Here is a 6,414-nt window from a genome sequence, read left to right as displayed (position 1 = left end):
AGGCTGCGATACATGGGAGCCAGGCGGGTTGGCGCTGACAGGCCTCCCTATGGGACTTACTGCACAAAAGCGAAAGAAGGGGCATCCGCTGCTACTTCTGGGATTTTCTCCAAAAGTTTCGGGTCTATCGACCTGCCGATTTGCATGCGGGTTGGCCCATTCATCCGCTTCAAAATGGTACCGAGTTTGTCCAGATCCATCCAGGTTAAGGTACCTTCAGGCTGCGATACATGGGAGCCAGCGGGTTGGCGCTGACAGGCCTCCTATGGGACTTACTGCACAAAAGCGAAAGAAGGGGCATCCGCTGCTACTTCTGGATTTTCTCCAAAGTTTCGGTCTATCGACCTGCCGATTTGCATGCGGTTTGGCCCATTCATCCGCTTCAAAATGGTACCGAGTTTGTCCAGATCCATCCAGGTTAAGGTACCTTCAGGCTGCGATACATGGGAGCCAGGGGTTTGGCGCTGACAGGCCTCCCTATGGGACTTACTGCACAAAAGCGAAAGAAGGGGCATCCGCTGCTACTTCTGGGATTTTCTCCAAAAGTTTCGGGTCTATCGACCTGCCGATTTGCATGCGGGTTGGCCCATTCATCCGCTTCAAAATGGTACCGAGTTTGTCCAGATCCATCCAGGTTAAGGTACCTTCAGGCTGCGATACATGGGAGCCATGCGGGTTGGCGCTGACAGGCCTCCCTATGGGACTTACTGCACAAAAGCGAAAGAAGGGGCATCCGCTGCTACTTCTGGGATTTTCTCCAAAGTTTCGGGTCTATCGACCTGCCGATTTGCATGCGGGTTGGCCCATTCATCCGCTTCAAAATGGTACCGAGTTTGTCCAGATCCATCCAGGTAAGGTACCTTCAGGCTGCGATACATGGGAGCCAGGCGGGTTGGCGCTGACAGGCCTCCCTATGGGACTTACTGCACAAAAGCGAAAGAAGGGGCATCCGCTGCTACTTCTGGGATTTTCTCCAAAAGTTTCGGGTCTATCGACCTGCCGATTTGCATGCGGGTTGGCCCATTCATCCGCTTCAAAATGGTACCGAGTTTGTCCAGATCCATCCAGGTTAAGGTACCTTCAGGCTGCGATACATGGGAGCCAGGCGGGTTGGCGCTGACAGGCCTCCCTATGGGACTTACTGCACAAAAGCGAAAGAAGGGGCATCCGCTGCTACTTCTGGGATTTTCTCCAAAAGTTTCGGGTCTATCGACCTGCCGATTTGCATGCGGGTTGCCCATTCATCCGCTTCAAAATGGTACCGAGTTTGTCCAGATCCATCCAGGTTAAGGTACCTTCAGGCTGCGATACATGGGAGCCAGGCGGGTTGGCGCTGACAGGCCTCCCTATGGGACTTACTGCACAAAAGCGAAAGAAGGGCATCCGCTGCTACTTCTGGGATTTTCTCCAAAGTTTCGGGTCTATCGACCTGCCGATTTGCATGCGGGTTGGCCCATTCATCCGCTTCAAAATGGTACCGAGTTTGTCCAGATCCATCCAGGTTAAGGTACCTTCAGGCTGCGATACATGGGAGCCAGGCGGGTTGGCGCTGACAGGCCTCCCTATGGGACTTACTGCACAAAAGCGAAAGAAGGGGCATCCGCTGCTACTTCTGGGATTTTCTCCAAAAGTTTCGGGTCTATCGACCTGCCGATTTGCATGCGGGTTGGCCCATTCATCCGCTTCAAAATGGTACCGAGTTTGTCCAGATCCATCCAGGTTAAGGTACCTTCAGGCTGCGATACATGGGAGCCAGGCGGGTTGGCGCTGACAGGCCTCCCTATGGGACTTACTGCACAAAAGCGAAAGAAGGGGCATCCGCTGCTACTTCTGGGATTTTCTCCAAAAGTTTCGGGTCTATCGACCTGCCGATTTGCATGCGGGTTGGCCCATTCATCCGCTTCAAAATGGTACCGAGTTTGTCCAGATCCATCCAGGTTAAGGTACCTTCAGGCTGCGATACATGGGAGCCAGGCGGGTTGGCGCTGACAGGCCTCCCTATGGGACTTACTGCACAAAAGCGAAAGAAGGGGCATCCGCTGCTACTTCTGGGATTTTCTCCAAAAGTTTCGGGTCTATCGACCTGCCGATTTGCATGCGGGTTGGCCCATTCATCCGCTTCAAAATGGTACCGAGTTTGTCCAGATCCATCCAGGTTAAGGTACCTTCAGGCTGCGATACATGGGAGCCAGGCGGGTTGGCGCTGACAGGCCTCCCTATGGGACTTACTGCACAAAAGCGAAAGAAGGGGCATCCGCTGCTACTTCTGGGATTTTCTCCAAAGTTTCGGGTCTATCGACCTGCCGATTTGCATGCGGGTTGGCCCATTCATCCGCTTCAAAATGGTACCGAGTTTGTCCAGATCCATCCAGGTTAAGGTACCTTCAGGCTGCGATACATGGGAGCCAGGCGGGTTGGCGCTGACAGGCCTCCCTATGGGACTTACTGCACAAAAGCGAAAGAAGGGGCATCCGCTGCTACTTCTGGGATTTTCTCCAAAAGTTTCGGGTCTATCGACCTGCCGATTTGCATGCGGGTTGGCCCATTCATCCGCTTCAAAATGGTACCGAGTTTGTCCAGATCCATCCAGGTTAAGGTACCTTCAGGCTGCGATACATGGGAGCCAGGCGGGTTGGCGCTGACAGGCCTCCCTATGGGACTTACTGCACAAAAGCGAAAGAAGGGGCATCCGCTGCTACTTCTGGATTTTCTCCAAAAGTTTCGGGTCTATCGACCTGCCGATTTGCATGCGGGTTGGCCCATTCATCCGCTTCAAAATGGTACCGAGTTTGTCCAGATCCATCCAGGTTAAGGTACCTTCAGGCTGCGATACATGGGAGCCAGGCGGGTTGGCGCTGACAGGCCCCTATGGGACTTACTGCACAAAAGCGAAAGAAGGGGCATCCGCTGCTACTTCTGGGATTTTCTCCAAAAGTTTCGGGTCTATCGACCTGCCGATTTGCATGCGGGTTGGCCCATTCATCCGCTTCAAAATGGTACCGAGTTTGTCCAGATCCATCCAGGTTAAGGTACCTTCAGGCTGCGATACATGGGAGCCAGGCGGGTTGGCGCTGACAGGCCTCCCTATGGGACTTACTGCACAAAAGCGAAAGAAGGGGCATCCGCTGCTACTTCTGGGATTTTCTCCAAAAGTTTCGGGTCTATCGACCTGCCGATTTGCATGGGGTTTGGCCCATTCATCCGCTTCAAAATGGTACCGAGTTTCCAGATCCATCCAGGTTAAGGTACCTTCAGGCTGCGATACATGGGAGCCAGGCGGGTTGGCGCTGACAGGCCTCCCTATGGGACTTACTGCACAAAAGCGAAAGAAGGGGCATCCGCTGCTACTTCTGGGATTTTCTCCAAAAGTTTCGGGTCTATCGACCTGCCGATTTGCATGCGGGTTGGCCCATCATCCGCTTCAAAATGGTACCGAGTTTGTCCAGATCCATCCAGGTTAAGGTACCTTCAGGCTGCGATACATGGGAGCCAGGCGGTTGGCGCTGACAGCCCTCCCTATGGGACTTACTGCACAAAAGCGAGAAGGGGGCATCCGCTGCTACTTCTGGTTTTCTCCAAAGTTTCGGGTCTATCGACCTGCCGATTTGCATGCGGGTTGGCCCATTCATCCGCTTCAAAATGGTACCGAGTTTGTCCAGATCCATCCAGGTTAAGGTACCTTCAGGCTGCGATACATGGGAGCCAGGCGGGTTGGCGCTGACAGCCTCCCTATGGGACTTACTGCACAAAAGCGAAAGAAGGGGCATCCGCTGCTACTTCTGGATTTTCTCCAAAAGTTTCGGGTCTATCGACCTGCCGATTTGCATGCGGGTTGGCCCATTCATCCGCTTCAAAATGGTACCGAGTTTGTCCAGATCCATCCAGGTTAAGGTACCTTCAGGCTGCGATACATGGGAGCCAGGCGGGTTGGCGCTGACAGGCCTCCCTATGGGACTTACTGCACAAAAGCGAAAGAAGGGGCATCCGCTGCTACTTCTGGGATTTTCTCCAAAGTTTCGGGTCTATCGACCTGCCGATTTGCATGCGGGTTGGCCCATTCATCCGCTTCAAAATGGTACCGAGTTTGTCCAGATCCATCCAGGTTAAGGTACCTTCAGGCTGCGATACATGGGAGCCAGGCGGGTTGCGCTGACAGGCCTCCCTATGGGACTTACTGCACAAAAGCGAAAGAAGGGCATCCGCTGCTACTTCTTGGATTTTCTCCAAAAGTTTCGGGTCTATCGACCTGCCGATTTGCATGCGGTTGGCCCATTCATCCGCTTCAAAATGGTACCGAGTTTGTCCAGATCCATCCAGGTTAAGGTACCTTCAGGCTGCGATACATGGGAGCCAGCGGGTTGCGCTGACAGGCCTCCCTATGGACTTACTGCACAAAAGCGAAAGAAGGGGCATCCGCTGCTACTTCTGGGATTTTCTCCAAAGTTTCGGGTCTATCGACCTGCCGATTTGCATGCGGGTTGGCCCATTCATCCGCTTCAAAATGGTACCGAGTTTGTCCAGATCCATCCAGGTTAAGGTACCTTCAGGCTGCGATACATGGAGCCAGCGGGTTGGCGCTGACAGGCCTCCCTATGGGACTTACTGCACAAAAGCGAAAGAAGGGGCATCCGCTGCTACTTCTGGGATTTTCTCCAAAGTTTCGGGGTCTATCGACCTGCCGATTTGCATGCGGGTTGGCCCATTCATCCGCTTCAAAATGGTACCGAGTTTGTCCAGATCCATCCAGGTTAAGGTACCTTCAGGCTGCGATACATGGGAGCCAGGCGGGTTGGCGCTGACAGGCCTCCCTATGGGACTTACTGCACAAAAGCGAAAGAAGGGGCATCCGCTGCTACTTCTATTTTTCTCCAAAGTTTCGGGTCTATCGACCTGCCGATTTGCATGCGGTTGGCCCATTCATCCGCTTCAAAATGGTACCGAGTTTGTCCAGATCCATCCAGGTTAAGGTACCTTCAGGCTGCGATACATGGGAGCCAGGCGGGTTGGCGCTGACAGGCCTCCCTATGGGACTTACTGCACAAAAGCGAAAGAAGGGGCATCCGCTGCTACTTCTGGATTTTCTCTCCAAAGTTTCGGGTCTATCGACCTGCCGATTTGCATGCGGGTGGCCCATTCATTCGCTTCAAAATGGTACCGAGTTTGTCCAGATCCATCCAGGTTAAGGTACCTTCAGGCTGCGATACATGGGAGCCAGGCGGGTTGGCGCTGACAGGCCTCCCTATGGGACTTACTGCACAAAAGCGAAAGAAGGGCATCCGCTGCTACTTCTGGGATTTTCTCCAAAAGTTTCGGGTCTATCGACCTGCCGATTTGCATGCGGGTTGGCCCATTCATCCGCTTCAAAATGGTACCGAGTTTGTCCAGATCCATCCAGGTTAAGGTACCTTCAGGCTGCGATACATGGGAGCCAGCGGGTTGGCGCTGACAGGCCTCCCTATGGGACTTACTGCACAAAAGCGAAAGAAGGGGCATCCGCTGCTACTTCTGGATTTTTTCTCCAAAAGTTTCGGGTCTATCGACCTGCCGATTTGCATGCGGGTTGGCCCATTCATCCGCTTCAAAATGGTACCGAGTTTGTCCAGATCCATCCAGGTTAAGGTACCTTCAGGCTGCGATACATGGGAGCCAGGCGGGTTGGCGCTGACAGCCCTCCCTATGGGACTTACTGCACAAAAGCGAAAGAAGGGGCATCCGCTGCTACTTCTGGATTTTTCTCCAAAGTTTCGGGTCTATCGACCTGCCGATTTGCATGCGGGTTGGCCCATTCATCCGCTTCAAAATGGTAAAGCGTAGTTGGTCCAGATCCATCCAGGTTAAGGTACCTTCAGGCTGCGATACATGGAGCCAGCGGGTTGGCGCTGACAGGCCTCCCTATGGGACTTACTGCACAAAGCGAAAGAAGGGGCATCCGCTGCTACTTCTGGGATTTTCTCCAAAAGTTTCGGGTCTATCGACCTGCCGATTTGCATGCGGGTTGGCCCATTCACCGCTTCAAAATGGTACCGAGTTTGTCCAGATCCATCCAGGTTAAGGTACCTTCAGGCTGCGATACATGGGAGCCATGCGGGTTGGCGCTGACAGGCCTCCCTATGGGACTTACTGCACAAAAGCGAAAGAAGGGGCATCCGCTGCTACTTCTGGATTTTCTCCAAAGTTTCGGGTCTATCGACCTGCCGATTTGCATGCGGGTTGGCCCATTCATCCGCTTCAAAATGGTACCGAGTTTGTCCAGATCCATCCAGGTTAAGGTACCTTCAGGCTGCGATACATGGGAGCCATGCGGGTTGGCGCTGACAGGCCTCCCTAATGGGACTTACTGCACAAAAGCGAAAGAAGGGGCATCCGCTGCTACTTCTGGACTTTTCTTCCAAAAGTTTCGGGTTCTATCGACCT

This window comes from Patiria miniata, unplaced genomic scaffold, assembly GCF_015706575.1.
Source record: "Patiria miniata isolate m_02_andy unplaced genomic scaffold, ASM1570657v1 HiC_scaffold_7, whole genome shotgun sequence".
Lineage (NCBI taxonomy): Eukaryota > Metazoa > Echinodermata > Asteroidea > Valvatida > Asterinidae > Patiria > Patiria miniata.
Note: the sequence above shows the minus strand (reverse complement) of the source record.